General features: G+C 43.4%; 1 long non-coding RNA gene across 1 annotated transcript in view; it reads right to left on the minus strand.

The window, feature by feature from the left end:
- LOC145535997 (uncharacterized) overlaps positions 1-19,584 on the minus strand; it is a 34,779-nt gene extending 15,195 nt beyond the window's left edge. Inside the window, exons 1-2 of the long non-coding RNA XR_014075584.1 lie at positions 19,520-19,584; positions 12,373-13,445 (exon numbers count right to left, since the gene is read on the minus strand). This is a non-coding gene — a long non-coding RNA (uncharacterized LOC145535997). The remainder of the gene's footprint in view (positions 1-12,372; positions 13,446-19,519) is intronic.
- Positions 19,585-21,648: the final 2,064 nt, after the last annotated feature.

A 21,648-nucleotide genomic window follows, 5' to 3' on the forward strand; every position in this document is an offset into this window, starting at 1 on the left:
CAGAATCTGTTTCCACCATGGAGTCTGGATAGTGTGATGTCACCAAAGAGGCTCACTTGCCTCAAGAACGTGGCTGCTGTCACTGGTTTTAGAGAGTTGTACTGTAGTCCATTAATTCTCTAGTAAGAGCCAATAAGCTGGTTTTCATTTGTATGTCAAGAACTTCCATAAACGAACTTATTTTCAGTAAGACCATAGAAGGTTTTAAGTTCAATCGTCGATAATGAATCTCTGATTGTTATGTAGAAACTGAAAGGGTCTGTTAACTATAATTGGAGCCATGGAACTACTCAAGCTTATGATATTCCATATGGTATATCTATGCAAAAGATAAAATACTAGGTGTCAAACTCTTCTCTACAATTTTTTTAACCTTTGTTGAGTTTTTACTCTGTTCTGTGCTTATGAAGCATTTTACACATACAACAGCCATGTGAGGTAAAGCTATTATTATTCGCATTTTACAGATAAGGATACTGAGGCATGAAGAGGTTTATTAACTTGTCCAAGGTCACCCAGCTAGCAAGTGGATCTGAACCCATGAAGTCTGGCTCCAGCTCTATGCTGCCTTAACTCCCTGGGTAGTACAGAATTGGAAAACATTACTTATGTTAATTGGTTGTTTTCCCCTAAAAGAAAAGACTTGAGCAAGAATGTATCCTAAAGTTCCTCTTCCCCATGTTTCCAAGGTCTATTGCATGGAATGTTGCTACCTTAGGGTGATCTAAGGGGGAAAAAGAGTTCCCATGTTTAAGGCCGCATAGTTGCCATTTTTCCTTAACTCAGCCACTTTGACCATGCTGTGGCTTGATTCAAATGTTAAGTGACAGGTTTCCATGAGCTGTTATACATGAGAACACTTTGCAGATGCTGAATACATTGTACCTGCTTATAGCATCTCAGATTATTCATGAATTTTACATGCCTGAAAATGCCATTTAAAACAGTTGCTTCTCTAGACTCACAGAACAAACTAGAGGTTGGTTACCAGTGGGGAGAGGGAAACGGGGAGGGGCAATGTAGGGGTAGACAAAAAGAAAGGGGTTATTATTAGATTATTTGATATCAAGTGGGTGAAACTTTTGGGAACTGTAAAGCCCTATAGAATTTAAACAATATTTCATTCAATAAAAAGCAATTCCACCACCAACAAAACAGTTGCTTCTCTGATTATTTATTGGGTTTGCCAAGAAGTTTGTTCTATTTTTTCCATGGGACGTTACAGAAAACCCAAATGAACTTTTTGGCCAACCAAATATTTTAAAATTTGGTTAATCTATGGTTGTCAGCAACTGCAGCACACATAATAATAGTGAATTGAAATATAAGATTGTTTTAAAAGTGGACCAAATGTGGATGCTGTGTTAGAAGAGAGACTGTGGGAAAAGACAGGAAATGGGAAACATATTAAATCTTATAATGATACTTTGTAGTTCTGTGAAGCAGAAACTCAGTTAAGCTCAAGCATTTATGATGCCGGAAGAAGCATTAAGGAGAAATTTACATTAGTTATGTTGGGCCACTTCTGTATATACTTAAATAACAAACAAAGCAACAGCAATAAATCCCTAATGACACAAAGAAGTTCTTTAACATTGTGTTTAAATGGGAGACAAATCATAAGAAGACCTCACATTCATCTTTATTCCAACATCTCAGTCCTATTTGTTTGCTAACTTCCTTGTATCCATTTTTTTCCCCACACACTGTAATTCTTTCAGTTGTTTGTACCATCTTCCTTCACAGGATATAGTTACTGAATTATCGCAGCCCACTTATAGGCATAATTTTGCAAAGACTAAACAAATTAAGTCCGTTCAATCTCTCTGTGTAAATGACATTTTCAGAGACAAGTTGAAAAAAAAAATCGATTCAGGATAAGACACAAGAAAAATGTCAGGCAAACCAGGTGTAAAGTCAGACCAAGCACGTTTGTACATTTTTATTATTATTATCTTCCCCAAATGTAAAAGGAAATAGAAAAATACAAGAACTTTAATTTTGGAGACTGGGCTGGGAAACTGTAACTACATTAGCAAGATCCAACAGTGGTATCAACACCGAGCAATTCCTCTCATCTCAACTCAGCAGCCGACTCAGAAGATCACGCCTTCCAGCTCATGGAATTTGTGACACTTAGTAATGCATGTGTAATTGGGTAAAAAATAGTCATTGCCACAAGCTTTATTTTTATTTGCTTCTGTATTTCTCTGAAGGAGAAGAATACTCATGGATATCTCCCTGCTTCTTCAAGAGGGCTATGGCCAGTTCTCCTCTGAAGGAATCCATAGCATGACTTTTTTCAATCCCAGTTTTCCCAAGTGCTGCCATATCCCTCACAGGGGAGAGTTGTGCCTGCTAGTAGACCCCAGAAGCTCTTCTCTCCCTGACAAAGCACCAGGTGTGCTGTAAGACCTCAGTCACCTGGTAAAAAGATCTGTGCCTCCACTGAGGCCTACTCTTTTCTCCTAGATGCTGTTCCCAGACCCTATTACTAAAATATGAATCTTACAACATTCCTCCTCTGGTCAAAGACTTTCCATGGCTTCTTATTTCTGGCTGTTTAAAGTCAAACCTTCCCAGCATCTATCCAGAGAATAAACACATTAGGTAGTCCAGCACCATCCTCTTGGTAAGATTTATCTTCCTCTTTCCACACCTTGAACCCTCTGCTCTTGCCTTGCTTGGTAACAGTGTCCTACCTTTGCTGGTTCTTGTTCCCTCTCAGAACTGCCTTTTCTTTCCCCTCTGTGTGTTCAAATACCTGCCTTTCCTCCTATCCCAACCCACCTTCCACACCATCCATAAGGCTTTCTCTCTTAATTTTCCTATCATTCAGATGGAGGCCTTTTCTTCAACAAAAGAGTCAGACTCTACAAACATAAAGGGGGATTCTTTGTCTTATTCAGTCGCTCAGTTCTGTCCCACTCTTTGTGACCCCCATGGACTGCAGCACACCAGGCTTCCCTGTCATTCATCATCTCCTGGAGCTCACTCAAACTCATGTCCATTGAGTCGGTGATGCCATCCAACCATCTCATCTTCTGTCATCCCCTTCTCTTCCTGCCTTCTATCTTCCCCAGCATCAGGGTCTTTTCCAATGAGTCAGTTCTTCACATCAGGTGGCCAAAGTATTGGAGCTTCAGCTTAAGCATCAGTCCTTCAAATTAATATTCAGGGTGGATTTCCTTTAGGATTCACTGGTTTGATCTCCTTACAGTCCAAAAGACTCTCGAGTCTTCTCCAACACACAGTTGGAAAGCATCATTTCCTTGGTGCTCAGTCTTCTTTATGGTCAAACTCTCACATCCATACATGACTACTGGAAAACCATAGCTTCAACTCTACAGACTTTTGTAGGCAAAGTAATAGCTCTGCTTTTTAATACACTGTTTAGGTTAGTCATAACTTTTCTTCCAAGAAGCAAGCATCTTTTCACTTCATGGCTGCAGTCACCATCTGCAGTGATTTTGGAGCCCCAAAAAATAAAGTCTGTAACTGTTTCCATTGTTTCCCCATCTATTTGCCATGAAGTGATAGGACAGGATACCATGATCTTAGTTTTTTGAATGTTAAGTTTTCAGCCAGGTTCTTCACTCTCCTCTTTCACCTTCATCAAGAGGCTCTTTAGTTCCTCTTTGCTTTCTGCCATAAGGGTAGTGTCATCTTCATACCTGAGATTATTGATATTTCTCCTGGCAACCTTGATTCCAGCTTGTGATTCATCCACCCCAGCATTTCACATGATGTACTCTGCATATAAGGTAAATAAACAGGGCAACAATATACAGCCTTTATACACTCCTTTCCCAATTTTGAACCAGTCTGTTGTTTCATGTTTGGTTCTAACTTACTTCTTGACCTGCATATAGGTTTCTCAGGAAGCAGTTAAAGTGGTCTGGTATTCCCATCTCTTGAAGAATTTCCACAGTTTGTTGTGATCCACACAGTCAAAGGCTTTAGTGTAGTCAATGAAGCAGCAGCAGATGTTTTTCTGGAATTCTCTTGCTTTTTCTGTGATCCAGCAGATGTTGGCAATTTGATCTCTGTTTCATCTGCCTTTTCTGAACCCAGCTTGTACATCTGGAAGTTCTTGCTTCATGTATTGTTGAAGCCTAGCTTGGAGGAATCTGAGCATGACCTTGCTTGCATGTGAAATGAGTGCAATTGTGCAGTAGTTTGAACATTCTTTGGCATTGTCCTTTGGGATTGGAATGAAAACTGACCTTTTCCAGTCCTGTGGCCACTGCTGAGTTTTTTAATTTGTTGGCATATTGAGTGCAGCACTTTCACAGCCTCATCTTTAAGGATTTGAAATAGCTCAGCTGGAATTGCATCACCTCCACTAGCTTTGTTTGTAGTGATGCTTTCTGAGGCCCATTTGACTTCACACTCCAGGATGTCTGGCTCTAGGTGAGTAATGATACCATAGTGGTTATCTGGATCATTAAGATCTTTTCTGTATAGTTCTTCTGTGTACTCTTGCCACCTCTTTTTAATATCTTCTGCTTCTATTATGTCCATACCTTTTCTGTTCTTTATTGTGCCCATCTTCGTATGATATGTTCCCTTGGTATCTCTGATTTTCTTGAAGAGATCTCTAGTCTTTCCCATTCTGTTGTTTTCCTCTATTTCTTTGCATTGTTCACTTAGGAAGGCTTTCTTATCTATCCTTGTTATTGTTTGGAGCTATGCGTTCAGATGGGTATATTTTTCCTTTTCTCCTTTGCCTTTCACTTCTTTTCTTTTCTCAGCTATTTGCAAGGCCTCCTCAGACAACCATTTTGCCTTTTGGCAATTATTTTTCTTGGGGATGGTTTCGATCACTGCCTCATGTACAATGAAGGGGATTGAGTGTGGGAAATTCACTTTTAACTCCTTGTAGTCTGAATATATAATGGCCACATTTTATTCCATTTGCAGCTCCATGTAGATGTTCCAGGGCATCTTGAACTTGAGAAGAATAGTTACTTTCTCCCCCAAATCCCCAGTTTCTCCTCTTGGGTTCCTTCTCTCTGGTAATGATGTAGTGTCTACCTAGATGCTCAAAGCTAGGAATCCAAGCATCACCCTTCAAAAATCTTTGCTCTCCTTCATTGCCCATTTGGTCACCCAGAACTCTCATTCCTGGTCCTCGGTATCTCTTGGCATCACTTCCTCCTGTCTTCTTCACTGCTCTGTCTGAGCCAAGCCTTCATCAAGTCTCCCCAGGGTTTCCCCAACAGTCCCCTCGGTCAGGCCTCTAGCCTCATCCATGAGCAGAAGCTTTATTCGTCTTTCACATTTGCCAATGTTCTGAAGAGAAAATCTGATCCCTCAGAAAAAAATCAGCAGTGACCTTCCATGGTTTTTCACATTCCATTGTTTTACACAAGCTTTGTAGTTGAACTGCCATGTCATCTCTGATCTGTCCTGCTTCTTTTCCAGCATCTTTTCTCTCCCCTTACACTGCCCTGTCCTCCCCCACCTTGACCCTGAACAAAGAAAGGTCCATTGTGGCCCATGCCCATCTCGGTCAGTGGTGTTACTCTCCTCAGCGTCTCCTGTCCAGTCTTCAACATTCTTTTCAGTTATCATCACACCTGAGGAAGCTTCCAGGACACCCACCACTCCCAAGTCAAGATAATGTCCCATTTCTCTGTGTGTGCTTTATTCTGTCACAGCACTGATCTATCACTTTTAATTAATGTTTGCTTTGCCAACTAAAGTATGTTCATTTTGAGGATAGAACACCTAGCATCTAACATAGTCCTGGACCTAAATGAAGTCCTTGTAAATAATTGTTGGATGAGTCAATAGCATGCAGTCCTAAGTTTCTCCATAGTGCTTCTTTTTACAATTGTTCATTGGTTTACATACCTGAGTATATCTAAGATTATAAGGAGCTCAACAATCAGGACTCTGTGTGTCAAAAACTGTGCTAGAATAATCACACACTTGTGTCCAAGGGTGTTAGATCTACTGGAGATCATGATGAGACTGAGAGGTCAAATATGTGGATTGATCAAGAGGCTGCATTTTCCACCTTTATTGCTCCTTTCCTCTCAGTCTTTAACGTATACATCTTTGGCTTGTTGAGCAGAAGTGTAATCATTTCTCAGGACATCACTTACAGGTCTGGCCAAGGGCACCCATCAACAGAGCCCATCATCAGCTGTGGTTGACCAGGGCTCTAATTTGGCTGTTATCATTGAACTCTTCTGTAAGAAACGTTGGCTAAGCAGTGACCTTGTCTGTTTTACAAGATATAGAGAGCTTGCTCTCTCTCTAAACTTCTCCCATAAGTTTTAAGACCTTTCATTTTAATGTGTAGGAGCTGTAGATGAGGTATAAATAACTCCCCACTGAGGAATTGGTGTGAGAGAGACATAATAGCAGATCACCAATCCAACAAATCAGAATTCTGCTCTTGGTGAAACTATGAAAATTAAAGAAGTCTATTGGCTCAGTGGTTTCACTTTCTTAAATTTATACAGAATTTAGAATAAAAAGGAAAATAGATGTAATAGAAAAAAGAAAATGTCATTTGGTAAGAGGAGTAAATATTGATGCAAGAACCAAAAGGCATAAGAAAAGCTCATCATGTTGTCAGACTTAGTCTGGTTTCATGAATTCTTTTGGAAAGCTGATGGGCATAGGGCTTGATCTCGTTTTATGATCATTTAAAACATGGCACTTCCCATACATTTGCCATACTCCTGCTATATTATATTATGTCACATGGCTCCTCTGTTTCAGCCAAATTTCTCCACAACTTGTTTCTGAAAAGACCTCACATTCTGGCTCCTGTCTCAATTCCCTCAGCCCTTTCTTCAAGACCAAGCTAAACCGATAAAGAATGAATAATGCCTGAAATGCAAAAAATGGATACTAATTGGGGAGGACTTTATTCTTCAGGCAGAATAAAATCTCAGGATAGTGAGTTCAATGGGATCAGAGCATTGTTTTGGAAATAGCCCCTCCTCCAAGAAATTATTATGCCAAAATAGGTCCTTGAAGTGTCCTGGTCCATTTAAGACGATTAAATATAATTGGTGACTGTTACCTAGGGAGTGAATCAAGACCAAATTCACTTAAGGTATAAAAAGAAAAGCAATAGGAATTCTGTTCTTAAATTATTGGTAGTTTCCAAGTGCTTAATTTGTATTCAGTTCAGTTCAGTCGCTCAGTCGTGTCCGACTCTTTGCAACCCCATGAACCACAGCACACCAGGCCTCCCTGTCCATCACCAACTCCCGAAGTCCACCCAAACCCATGTCCATTGAGTCGGTGATGCCATCCAACCATCTCATCCTCTGTCGTCCCCTTCTCCTCCTGCCCTCAATCTTTCCCAGCATCAGGGTCTTTTCCAATGAGTCAGCTCTTCGCATCACGTGGCCAAAGTATTGGAGTTTCAGCTTCAACATCAGTCCTTCCAATGAATATTCAGGACTGATTTTCTTTATGATGGACTCGTTGGATCTCCTTGCAGTCCAAGGGACTCTCAAGAGTCTTCTCCAACACCACAGTTCAAAAGCATCAATTCTTCTATGCTCAGCTTTCTTTATAGTCCAGCTCTCACATCCATACATGACTACTGGAAAAACCATAGCCTTGACTAGATGGACCTTTGTTGGCAAAGTAATGTCTCTGCTTTTTAATATGCTGTCTAGGTTGGTCATAACTTTCCTTCCAAGGAGTAAGCGTCTTTTAATTTCATTGCTGCAATCACCATCTGCAGTGATTTTGGAGCCCAGAAAAATAAAGTCAGCCACTGTTTCCACTGTTTCCCCATCTATCTTCCATGAAGTGATGGGACCAGATACCATGATCTTGGTTTTCTGAATGTTGAGCTTTAAGCCAACTTTTTCACTCTCCTCTATTCCATCATAATGTTAGCAGTGTTATACCAAGAAGGAAAACTGGTGGACTCTAGACTCAAAAATCACTAGCACTGTCATAGCCAGCAAGGAATGCTCCTGCTTCAATCCTAAACAGCATCAGATCATACATCCATTCATTCAAAACTATGTTTTAATTACATATGCTGTTCTAGGCAATATTCTAGGCATTTGAGATAAAATAGTGGGCAACACAAACTCCCTGTCCTCATGGAGTTTATATTCTAGAAGAAGACAGACGGTGGCCAAAATAAATAAGGAAAGAATGCGGTAGATGTTACAGAGAGATATGAAACAGGGAGAGGGGGCTCACTGACACAATGCTATTTGGGCTTAGAGTTGTAGGAGGTGACTCAACAATTCATGAAGGAGGAATGAGATTTATGGTATATTGTTTGCAAAAATGGTCACAAAAATTCCTATCCTTATAGCCATATCTTGGGGTAGCCACTTCCACACTGGTCTAGGCTTATCCATGTGACCTGCTTTGAAAAATGACATGATATCAAGTGTGACCTAGCTGTCTAATCTTAAACTCTCATGACCACCATATGTAAATGAGGCCGAGCTACCCTTATGATGAGAAAGGCGTGGCTAAGCCATCTGCATTGACCCATCAACATCAAGCCACTGCTACTGTAGTATGAAAGCAGTCATAGATAATATGTAAACATGTAGGCATTGTTGTGTGCCAACAAAACTTTATTTACAAGCAGAAGTGGCAGGTCAGATTTGGCCAACAGCCTGTAGCTTGGCAGCTCCTCTCCTTGACCATACACCCTCAGTCAAGCTGGCTTAGAAAAGAACTGTCCGTCTGCTCAGAGAACCATGAGGAATACTAATGGTTATTGTGAGTTGTTAGGTTTTGAATTGGTGTGTTACACATGCAAGCTAACTGCTACAGTGTTCCAGACAGAAGAAACCAGATACAAACATCCTGACAAAGGAGTATGCTTGAGATACTCTGAAATACAGCAGAGTTGCTGAAGCCAGATGAACAAGGAGGAGAGTAGTAGGAAGCAAGTGCAGAATCAAGATAGAAGGGATGGGACAGGCAGATTATAAGAGCTTTGAGGGCCATTGTAGCAGAGGTGTGACATGATTTGACTTATGTTTTAAAAAGCCCAGTCTTGCTGCTATGTTGAAAATAGACCCTAGAGTACAAAGGCAGAAGCAGGGAGATGAGTTAACTGTCTACAATGATAACCTTGGTGGGAGGTTGGATATGGATGGTAGCAATGGAGGTTGTGAGAAGGGAACTGAATTTGAGAATATTGAAGAGAAAATGTACTCATAATTTGGACGTGGGCTATATGAGAAAGAAGGTAGTTAAAGATGACTTAATGGTTTTTGTCTTGGGAAACTAGAAAATAGCCATTAATTTGAGTTGGGGGAGACTAAGTAGAGAAGATGTAGGGGAAAATACGAGTTCTGTGTGGCATACTAAGTATAAGATGTCTATAGGCATTCAAGTAGGTATTTGTATCCATGGGTCTGGAGTTCAGGGAAGAGTAGACTGGAGGTACCAATTTCGAATTATCAGCACATAGAGGGCATGTGAAATCCACGAGATTGATGAGATTGCCAAAGGAGTGCATATACACAGCAGAGAAAAAAGCCGTAAGAATTGAGCCTTAAGGCATTCCAACACTAAGCTGTCAGGGAGCTGATGAAGAGGAATTGAGGGGCATGAAAGGGGCAGCAGACTGGGAAGGAGAGCCCAGACAGAAAGAAAGAAAACCAGGAGAGGGCAACATCCTGAAGGTCAGCTCAAGAAAATGTTGAAGTAAGATGAAAGCTGCGAATTAACCCTTGGACTTAACAGTGTAGAGGAAATTGGAGACCATGAAAGAATCTGTTTTGGTGGAGTTAGGACACAGAAGCCCCATAGGCAGGGGTTTAAGAGAAGCTGGGAGGAGAGGACATGGAGACGGTGAATGTGGAGAAGAGAAGAATGGATCCATAATGGATCAGTTACCAGAGGGTAGTGAGAGGGAGGTATTAGAGGAAGTGAAAAGATATGGTTTTATGCTGAAGAGAGGGAATTTTATTCCAATAAAGAGAAAATGATGATGCCAAAAAGTGAGGCCACCTGAGACCACACAGCCCTTTTAAGCCACCAGATTGCTGCCTTGGCCTGAGTGACTCTAGCAGAGAAACAGAAGCAAGGGCCGTGAGTGGACAAGAAGGGATGGGCTCCAGGGCCAAAATGGAGGGGTTTGCCTTAGAGGCAGGGCAGGTTCTTCTAGAAACAGTAGAGGAGGTGGAGTATACGTGCCCAGATGCTGGTGGGTAGGGGGTGTGGGGGTAGATGGAAACCTGTGGAGGTCCTTATAGTCTCTGTTTTCTTCAGTGAAATGGGAAGCAAGGTGATCAGATGAGAGAGAGGATTGGGAGGATGTGTGAGTGGTCAGAGGCCAAAGGAAGTAGTAGATATTCCAGTAATAACTCCCAGAGCATCAAGCCTTTGCTGTTCCCCTCCCACACTGATTCTGGATGTGGCCATATGATTTCCTCTGGCTAATAGGACATTGGCAAATATGATGCATCTAATGACCTAAAAAACGCTTGTGTCTGGGAACTCTCCCATCACCACTTAAAGAAGCTCAAGCAAGCCTGCCGGAGACAGGTGGCCCATCCAATAACAAACACCCACTGCCACCTGAGACCAAGCAGCCCCATTTGCATCATCAGAGGACCACAGCCACACAAGTGACACCAAGCAACTGCAGCAGAAAAACTCCTCAACCAAGCCTGATTCAAATCGCTGAGCCATAAAATCTTGAGCAGATGAAATAGTTCTGGCTTCAAGCCACTGTTGGGATGGCTTGACAGGGAACAAAGGCTGACAGATGTAGAGGAGAAGGTATGAATGACAGACAGGGAGAGCAGGAGAGAAAGTAGAATAGGGGAATGTAGCACAGTTGCTGGCAGTCCTGGGGGCCCACTTAAGAGTCACAGTCATGAAGGTTAAGTTCATTCAGTCAGTATGCTTGGGCTTTTCTCTGGCCATATTTCAGTTGCATGGTTGCTGGTGTGGGGGACAGGGGGAATGGATTTAGTCAGGTTAGGGACTTTTCCAGGCAAATACAACACAACCAGAGAGTCAGGTAAGATGGAAATGCATCCACAGGAATGATTATCATCACTTACCATGGGATTTAACTTCAGAAAATAGAGGCGATCACGAAGTTGACCAGCCAGGGAAACATTGTTGGACCAATGAAGTGGATTTCTCAGAGGGGTTAAAGGATTTTTGGCATTGGGACACTAGGAAGGATGAATTAGAAAAAGAGGAGGCAGTGGTCAGAGAGTCTGATACATGAATTAGAGATGATGGAAAGAGAACAGGTTTTGCAGATGGCAAGGTCTGTAATGTGACTGTAGCAACGAGTGACAGAAGAGATTGGCAGACAAGGTCAGGGGAAGAGAAGGAACAAGAAAGGAAGAGGCCAGGTTGTATTAATAGAGGGATCATCCGTGTAGACATTGGTATCGCCAAGAATTAGGACAGGGCTCATACTGGAGTAGATTTCCCTCCATCAGGAACTAAGGTAACCTAGCAGTGTGGGGAGGGGGTCCTGAGATAACTATAACAAGAGGAGGGAGGGGGCCATGATGTGATGACATTAAATTCTAAACCGGAGGATGTAAGGGAGAAGGGACCAGAGGAAGGCTGGCCTGAAAAGTGTTGACATGCAAGAAGGAGGATGCCTGCCTTACTCTCAGGCCCAGTAGACTGTGTGGGGAGAACACATGCCCGTGACTCAAGAGGGTTGCCCTGGCATCAGCAGCCTTCAGGGAATTCCAGAATTTGCTTAGAGCAAGAAAGTGAAGAGAATGTTCAGGAAAGAGGCTGAGAACATTGGAGATTGTGCTGATAAGGATCCATGAGTTACAGACAGCACAAGGGAAGGATTTCAGGGACTCCTCTGCTAGTCCAGTGGCTAAGGCTCCATGCCCCCAATGCAGGGGGCCGGGGTTCAATCCCTGGTCAGGGAACTAGATCCCACATGCTGTAACTAAGAGTTCACATGGCACAACTAAGACCCACTGCAGCCAAATAAATAAATTTTTTTTAAGCAAGTAAAGATTTCAAAAGTTGGGGAAGAGTGAGAAAAAGGAACAAGAAGGGAAAGTGCCCAGCCTTTTGAGAATTGGAGTGTGAAGGGTAAGATGTGTTCTGGAAACCAGGGCAGGGTGTGTGTGTTTCATGTGGTAATGAACATGAGCAGAGATAAAAGGCAATTTGAGAGTAGACACTGGGGCTGAAAAGCAGATATTGACAACAAATTTGTCAGTTGTAGAGGTTGGGGAATTTCCAGGGTACCCCTCTCCACATCAGTCTACAGCCACGCAGCGGTGTGGACGTGTGGTGTTAGTTGCATAGTCCAGAGGTAAGCACGCACCGCTCAGCCTCACCTCACTGTGCCTGGATTGTGTCCTGACACACTCGCATCCCCAAGAATGAGTGGCTGCATAAGATACCTACCCCGGCATCTTTTCAACTCCAAGGCTTGCTGATAAACTTCCTTCTTCCAAACGTCTGACAAAAACAGCGAAGGGTCTTTGAAGAGGGACAAAAAGTGCCACAGCAGAGTCTGATGTTCCCTCCTCAGGCGCAAGGGTATAAACCCTGCTTTTCTTTGATGTTGCTCTAACACACTTGTGACGGCCCCCTCCACCAGGGGCTTTGATGTTCTCCACATGCTTCTGACATTCTGACACCTGGACTTGTACTCTGTGGAAGCAGCAAATTGAAACAATAGTCAGACTCTGGTATAAAAAGGAAAAGGACAGCAAGACCTTGCCCAGAACTTTTTGATGCCTGTCACTTGATTAGAGAGAATGTTCACACTGCCTCTTCAAACACACGATTGTGAGCTTCCCATTTTAGTATTCATGACAAGTGTCTGTCACTGGGCACGCCTATCCCAGGATATCTCCAAGAAGAGATTGACCAGTTTCCTCCTGAAGCCCAGATCCCCGTTGGCTGTTTGCTCCCAACGGCATTTTACTTAAACATGAAGACTCTGTTCTTGGCCTTAGGCTGCCCTTCACATTTCATCTTTTATCATCTCTCCTCAAGTGACACTGCTTCCCTACTCCCAGATGAGCTCTCTCTCCAGCCTGTGTCCTCAGCTCCTGCAGGCCTTGATTTGAAAGTCTGTTGTTGTTGTTGAGTCTCTCAGTCGTGTCCGACTCTTTGCGACACTATGGACTGTAGCCTGCCAGGCTCCTCTGTCCATGGAATTTTGCAGGCAAGAATACTGGAGTGAGTTGCCATTTCTTCTCCAGGACATCTTCCCAGCCCATGGATTGAACCCAGGTCTCCTGCATTGGCAGGTGAATTCTTTACCACTGAGCCACAGGGGAAGCCCCAATTTGGGAGTCTACCTCCTGTCATTTTCAACTTGACATATGTCAAGCCAGCTCTTCCTCCTCTCACTGGGTTCATCTCCAAGCTAACCATCTCCCAGAGAATGTTCCAGATCATGGCTTTTCCAACAGTGGATACTCTTTCCTTTACTTCTTGACTCTCTGCTTTCCATACACGTTCACATCCTTGAAAAATGAATGGAGGGCAAAAAGTAAACAATTATTTTTGGTGTTAAAGTTGTTCTTTTCAATGTGAAATCCTCCCAGACAGAGCATGCATTTCTGCCAGCCTTAATAGCATTATGAGTTGAACCATAATGATTATGACTATGATTGGGTTTGCCATCTTGGGTTTTCACCCTCAGGTCTCCACTTCTCTTCCTAACATCTTAGGCAAGTTGGATATTTTCTTTTTCTCCCAAACTTCTTTCCCTGAAGGCTGCTCTCCTTTTGCTGCCATGAATAGATCAGATAGGTAAAGTGGACTTTCTTGATTTGTCAAGGGGAAATCACCCTCTTTATCTTCCACAACCCCCGCTTCTTGTCACGTGGATGTTTTCAGTAAGATGTCGAGGGTCCCTGTAAATATCAGAGGCTCCCTGGAAATCCAGTTAGTTCAGTGCCTCAGCAGCCCCCTCCCAAACTCCTCGAGTCTGTTGTTAACTGCATCACCAGGGGTCCTGGCATCACTGAGCTCTCCTCTGCTAGCAACAGTTCTGCACTGGAGGTCTGCTGTATCTCAGATTGTCCTTAACCAAGGAGGCTTGCCGAAGGACTCTCCAGAGTGGGGACAGATCCCAAACACAAGGCCTCTAGTCTTCTTTCTCCCCTTTTTCTGGAGGTCCATCTGGGGAGCCTTCAGATGACAAAGTGGAGGTTCTCTCTGATCAGAGTTCACTCTGTTTGTCAAGAGAAGATCCTTCCAGAACAAATTGTGAGAGAAAGTAGCTCAGCTGCCTGGTTGTGAAGCCCATATCGTGTCTGCACTAGAGGACCAGAAAGACTGCTTTCTGCTTTGTTGCCTTTTCTGAGGGTTTGGATGGATTGTTTTGCTCTTAGATGATCTCTGGATTTATTGGTCTTATGCCACTTCTTGATCGACCCTGCTATTGGGCAAGATTGAACTTGCCTGAGAAAGCGTAATTTTAACGACTGCTTAATATTGCATATTCAGGGCTAGGATTCCTGGTTTTCACCTAGGTGGCCCAGGCTCGACTCCCGGTTTGGGAACACCAGTCCTTGGGCTTCCCTCATAGCTCAGTTGGTAAAGAATCCACCTGCAATGCAGGAGACCCTGGTTCGATTCCTAGGTTGGGAAGATCCTCTGGAGAAGGGATAGGCTAACCACTCCAGTATTCTTGGGCTTCCCTTGTGGCTCAGCTGGTCCGCCTGCAATGTGGGAGACCTGGGTTCGATCCCTGGGTTGGGAAGATCCCCTGGAGAAGGGAAAGGCTACCCACTCCAGTATTCTGGCCTGGAGAATTCCATGGATTGTATAGTCCATGGGGTCACAAGAGTTGGACACAACTGAGCGACTTTCACTTTAACCAGTCCCATGCTGCCTCCTCTTTTTCCTTTTTGTTCTCATGGATAGCTATTCAGTGAACTTCCAATGACCTCTTGAAATTCCCTACATCCATGTCTATACCTCAGGGAGCCATACCTTCACTTTCCACTTATTCTTAGCTTCTGAAGTCAACTCCCTCCCCCTATGTCTTCCTCCAAGAGCCTCCTAGACCTCGTCCTCTACAGATAACAGACCACTACAAAGGTGGGGCAGCTAGGCAGGGGCAACTCAGTTGCCTCCAACTCTGCAACCCCACGGACTGCTGCCCACCAGGCTCCTCTGTCCATGGGATTTCCCAGGCAAGAATACGGGAGTGAGTGCCCCCTATTGGAGAAGACTTTTTTCTCTCCTTTTCAGATTGCTAAAGGGAGTGATTTCCTCAAGGCATTAGGGACAAAGAAATCAAGGTCCTTAAAGAAAATGAAGTCGTAACTCCCTTTATTGTGAGCTGAATATGCTCCTGAAAGGGTTTTTAGATTATCACCAGGCTGGGCTGCAGAGAGTCTAATCAACAGAGCCAGGAGAGGAACCAACCTAACAATGCCCTGAAAAATATTCATGCCATCTCCCTGAAGAATAGATCAGAAGATGCTTGTGCAGGGACATGTCTGCTGTTTGTTTAAGAGTAGTCTGCATTAGAGAAGAAAAACACATAAGGAGGATAGACAAAACTAAGTATGGATAATTCTTGTGATAGATATTGGACATGGATAAACAGGGCAGAATATATGTGTTCTGAATAGGAATGAATGGAAGGACCAAGTAGACACCAACCATTCCTGACAGTGGTTCATCCTTAGAGCAGCCATATACTGGGGACACCAGTTTTGGTCCCATATGTCCCCCTGCCCTGTACATTAGGACTGTTGGTCCCTTGGTATCTTTGACAGAACTGGTGTATATTGGCTCTCCATATTTTCATCACTGATCTTTATAATCATATGAAGTGGGGAAAACTAAAGCAGCAGAGAATGGGCATGTGAACATGACATGGCATTGGATTCAGTCCCTTCCATCGGACTACCATGCACTCAAGCTCTGGCTCTCTCACTCTCTCTCTCTTTCCCCCGCCTCTCCCTTTCTCCCTCCCTGACCCCTTGTTGATTCTCACTGTTCTAAATCCTTCAGCAAACAGTGTGATCCAAGCCATCTTAGTCTGATCTGTGAGCTTTTTGGTCTGTGACATCTTGTATGTCCTGCCTGGTAATGCAGTTGAAGTATACACAAGCATCAAGGTGATTTGTCACCATGATATTGAGTACTAACAGAAGGTAAAAGAAGTTGAGTGCTTTGGTCAACAAAGGGACAAGTAACTGACAGAGACACCTATAGATCCAGCCTTAAGCTGAGCTCTTTTTATTTCTAGGCAGTAAGAAAACAGATGACCCAGCGATCCAAGTTTCATCTCTTAAATACCATCAGAGGCTCAGAGATACAGGGGCCAATCAACCTAAGGGACAGGAACCATCCTTTTTTGTGGCAGAGGATCCATCCCAGGTTTCTGACTCTTGTATGGTCCATGGTGCTTGAGACAGAGAATCTAAGAACACCACACAAAACTAAGTACCAGCGGGGCCCAGTGGGGGATTGAAATAAATGAAGAGATGCCTTTGGGTACTCAAGTTACCTTGCTTGAATGGCATGTCATGTGGTAAATTGGAGAATGTAATTACTTTAAGATGGCCACTGAAACTCAACTCTGTATGAACATTCCCATGGGACAGAGCCCATTGTGGCCAGACGGTTAATATTTTTATGAGAAGCCAGAAACACAAAATTTTATGAGAACTCTTCCAGTTACAAACTCACAAGTTTGCCAGGATCTTAGTTCCCAAATACCACTTATCCAATAAAAGGAACTAGGACTCCTTGGAGAAGTGGCTAGATTCTAGGGATAGGGCAGAGAAAATACATCTTGAGCTTGGAGCATCTTGTAGTACCATAGAGGAAGTGCTACACACACAGAGAGAGTGATGAAAGATGTCAAAGGGTCGCAAGAGCCAACTGAAAGAGTTCCCAATGGAACAATTTGAGCAACTAAATAAATAACATTATTGGTTTGTAACCCAAAGTAGTAAGTAAACATTGATGAGTCCATACTGGTATAAATAGATGACTGAATAAATACATAAATGGCAAAAAAGGTACAAATTCTCCTTTCGGAAGAATTTCTCCCCACCCAGGAGGTGGTACTGAATTCCTCCCCACCTCTTCAGGGTAACGAGCTTCTAAAGAATAAAGAATGGAAAGGGAAAAGTAGTATACTTTTCAGAGTAACTTTGCAGAGGAGAAAGCAGACAGAGCCCATCTCAACCAAGTGATCGAGGTCAATATCACCAGTAATATCACATGGATAGCATGTACCCCCGGTACAGTGTGTGAGATTGCTGTGTTAGGCATGGCCTTTCTGTATTCTGGTAGTTTGAAGTTCCTCTTTATTGTGGAGGTTCCTCACTGTGGGTGGGGTTGGATGGGTGGCTTGTCAAGGTTTCCTGGTTGAGGGAGCTTGTGTCGGTGTTCTGGTGGATGGAGCTGGATTTCTTCTCTCTAGAGTGCAATGGAGTGTCAGAGTTTTGAGATGTCTATGGATTTGGTGTGCCTCTGGGCAGCCTGTATATTGATGCTCAGGGCTATGTTCCTGCGTTGCTGGAGAATTTGCGTGGTATGTCTTGCTCTGGAACTTATTGGCTCTTGGGTGGAGCTTGGTTTCAGTGTATATGTGGAGGCTATTGGATGATCTCTTATTAATTAATGTTTCCCCTGGCTTTCAGTCTTATTCTTGCAGTAGCCTCAAGACTTCTCCATCCATACAGCATCAATAATAAAACTTTTAGGTTAATGGTGAAAAGATTCTCCACAGTGAGGGATACACAGAAAGGTTCACTGAGTTACATGGAGATGTGAAGGGGGGGTTGAGGTGACCAGGAGGGGAAGAGGGGGACTCCAACGTGGAGAGAGCGGTCTAGCCAGTAAGCACTTCCCTCTGTGCTCTCCACAGTCTGGAACCCTCAGAGCGGTTCACAGAGATACATAGAGAGGGGGGAGGAAGGTAATAGAGGTGAGCATAAGTAGAAAGGGAGGAATCAGGAGGGGAGAGAGAGATCTGGGCAGTATTCTGTTCCCAATGTGTTCTGCAGTACCCAGAACACCCTCAGAAATTCACAGAATTGGGTTGAGAAGAGAAGGAGGAGGGTGGGAGATAGAGGTTCCCTGGGGGAGAAGAAAGAGCGTCAAGAGGGGGAGAGAGTAATCAAGCCAGTAATCACACTCCTGAGTAAAAATGGGTACTAAAGATTGGATTCTTAAATGTACAAAATTGATATCAAATATGTAAAACAAAGATTAAAAATCTAGAGTAGAGGTTAGACTCTTATAAAACATACAATGTAAAAAAAGAAAACAGTGTAAAAAGAAAAAAACAGTAAAAAAAAGAAACAGGAAAAAAAAGTAAAACAGGAAAAAAACAGTAAAAAAAAAAGAAAACACAAAAGGTATAAGATATATGTATGCAGTTTGCTTTAAAAATAGGGGTTTTTTTTTGCAAGGTAATAGTGGGTTATGAAAATGAAAATTAAAGGTGTAATAGAGGACTTAAAGAAAAAAGAAAGAAAAAAAATTAAAAAATTAAAAGAAAAAAAATGATAATAGTAAAAATATATATCCCAGACTTTCTCTGGAGCTGTTGTGAGCAGTGTGGGGTCTGTTCAGTTTCAGATAGATCCTTGTTCCTGCTTATACTTTTCAAGATCTATAGGTCCCTTTCAATGCAGTCGGTGTTAACTACAGGGATTTTAATCTGTTGGCCTGTCACTTCCAACGCGCTTCCCTCTGTTTATTTGGCTTTTGTTTGGAAGTCTCTTCAGTATCTAATTTCCGCCCTGCCACAAAGGGGCGGAGGTGGTCTCTTTAGGTTCCCTTGTTCAGTCGTGCTGTGGGGAGGGAGGAACACTGCAAACCAATATCACTGGCGTGTGTGTGGAGAGCTCGCGGTGTCTCGGCCGCACTGGGTTCGCCCCCGCTCACAGCGTGTGTGCTTTCCCCGTCTACCCTGCTCAGGCTTCAGGTTACTCGGCCGGGGAGAGGGCCCTGAGATGCGTGCACTTCCCAGGTCTAAGCCGCTCAGGTTCAGGCTCCCCGTTACTCCACAAAGGCGCAGACTCGGTTACGCCCGCGGTTTGTGCCGATCCCAGTCGGAGCTGCCCAGGCGGCCAGGAGTTTGGCGATCGCACTCTCCCCTCTTGGGGCGGTGTGACTTATCACCTCCCTGGTCCCCGCCTCTGTTTACGGGCGCGCCCAGCTCCGGTGTGCTTTGTGTCGGTTCTGGGGAGCTGGTCTCTGGCTGTGACCCTCCCGGCGGCTGTGGACCCTCTGGGATCTCAGGCAGTCTTTGCTTAGAAACTGGGAGCCTGTTTGCAGTTTGGTAGGGGGTGCCCTCTCTGGGGCCGAGTTTGCCCCTTTCCGGCTCTGGCTGGCCCTGCCTGCCCGCTGCGTCTGGCGGGGGATGGGGCGGTCCGCAGCCGGCTAGCTCTCCTCTGGTATCGCTCAGTCCTTTGTTCTGTGAGCGGGCTGGCAGTGCCTTAGATTTGGGTTTTTCGCGGGATAGTTCTCTCTCTCTGGCTGTCCCACAGTTTAGGTTGCTATCTCACCTTAGCTCCCTCAGATTGCCCTCAGGGCGTTCGGGCCCAGTCCTTACCCTAAGCAGTGCCGCCCGCTCCTCTCCGTTCAGCCCCTACTTGCTGGTGGCGGATGTGAGCGTCTGGGGTTCTTTGCTGGGAGTTGCCTTTAGACACGTAATCTGTGGGTTTTATTTATTTTTTCTCCCAGTTATGTTGCCCTCCGAGATTCGAAATCTTCCCCCAAACCCGCCGGTGAGAGCGTTTCCTGGTGCTTGGAAACTTCTCCTCTTTTACGACTCCCTCCCCGGGATGGGTCTCCATCCCTAACTCTTTAGTCTCTCTTTTAATCTTTTATAATTTCTCCTACCTGCTTTCGAAGATAATGCACTGTCTTTCTGGATGCCTGACATCCTCTGCCAGTGTTCAGAAGTAATTTTGTGAAGTTTGCTCAGCGTTCAGATGTTCTTTCGATAAATTTGTGGAGGAGAGAGTGGTCTCCCCGTCCTATTCCTCCGCCATCTTAGCCCCACTCTCGGTACAGTGTGTGAGAAGAGCATGTCATCTCTGTGGTCGTCTTCCCCCCAACCCATAAGCCGGTCTAATCAGGAGACAACTTCAGACAAACCCAAACTGATAAATGTTCCATAAAACATTTGACCAGTACTCTTCAAACTCTCAAGGCCATCAAAAACAAGGAAAGACTGAGACAGAGGAGGCCAAGGAGCCATGACATTAAATACAATGTGGCATCCTTGATTTTTGGAACCAAAACAGAAAATGGACTTCAGTGGAAATACACTATGGAGTTTAGTTCATTTTAAAAATTTTTATTTAATCAGTCAATTAATTGGGCTGTACCAGGCACACAGGATCTTTGTTGCAATATGTGGGATCTTTAGTTGTGGCATGCAAACTCTTAGTTGAGGCATGTGGGATCTAGTTCCCTGACCAGGGATCAAACCCAGGCCCCCCGCATTGGGAGTATGGAGTCTTAGCCACTGGACCAGCAGGGAAGTCTCATAATGTGCTAGTTTTAATTTCTTATTTTTAACAAATGCACCATGGTTATGTAAGAGGTTAGCAAAGGAAACTGGATGGGGGATATACAGAAACTGTACTATCTTTGCAACATTTATGTAAATCTAAGCTTATACCAAAATTGAAAAAATTATTTTTAAAAAAATCATTAGTTCAAATAAAACACATATACCAATAAATCTGGCTTGGGGCTTTCTGTTGGATCCTCTGATTTTGATGCAAAGTTAATGTTCCTATGATGGTGCTCCCCTGAATCAGAAACCACAGGAAACCACCACCCCTTAACTCAAAGATCAACCCTCCTTTCATGGCACTCAGATTTATTACCTTTTCCTTCCTCCTAGCAAAGGTCTCAATCTTCTCCTACTCCTATATATATTATATATCTATATATCTGTATCTGTCTGTTCTTTCTTCTGCCTCGTATATTGATATAAATAGTTGGAACTCCAATAGCCATATTGGAAAATACAGCTTAAGACCAGAAGCCCTGTACAATGGAACAACAAAATAATATATTTTATCAAATCACACATGTCAGTTTTAAGGCACAGCATCATTTTATGTACCACAAGGGAAGAAAGTAAATGCTCCCAATTAAATTAAGACACAACCTTTTCTTACCCATTGGATTTTTCTTTGATTTTTCAATTAGTAAAAAATCTCTTTTGCACTTATTTAGAAATAGATTTTTGGTCATTACATTACTCTTGTGCATACACATAAAAAGGAAACTGCACTAAATAAATTGTTTATGGTACTGCTGGATCTTCTTCAGATTCAAATGTCAACTCTTCTAAGACATCTGCACTTCCATGCTTATTGCAGTGTTGTTCACAATAGCCAAGGCATAGAAACAACCTGAATGCCCATTGACAGATGCATGGATAAAGAAAATGTAGTAGGTGAGCAATGGAAAAAGAAGAAGGGAATCATGCCATTAGTAACAAGGATGGACCATGAAGGTATTGTGCTAAGTGAAATAAGTCAGACAGAAAAGACAAATTCTGTGTGATCTCTGTCCTCCACTATCTCACAGTTTGCTCAAATTCATGTCCATCAAGTTGGTGATGCCATCCAACCATCTCATCCTCTGCCTCCCACTTCTCCTTTTGCCTTCAGTCTTTCCCAGCATCAGGATTTTTTCCAATGAGTTGGCTGTTCGTAT

Source organism: Giraffa tippelskirchi, chromosome X, assembly GCF_054371585.1.
Source record: "Giraffa tippelskirchi isolate mGirTip1 chromosome X, T2T-mGirTip1v1.2.pri, whole genome shotgun sequence".
NCBI classification, from domain to species: domain Eukaryota; kingdom Metazoa; phylum Chordata; class Mammalia; order Artiodactyla; family Giraffidae; genus Giraffa; species Giraffa tippelskirchi.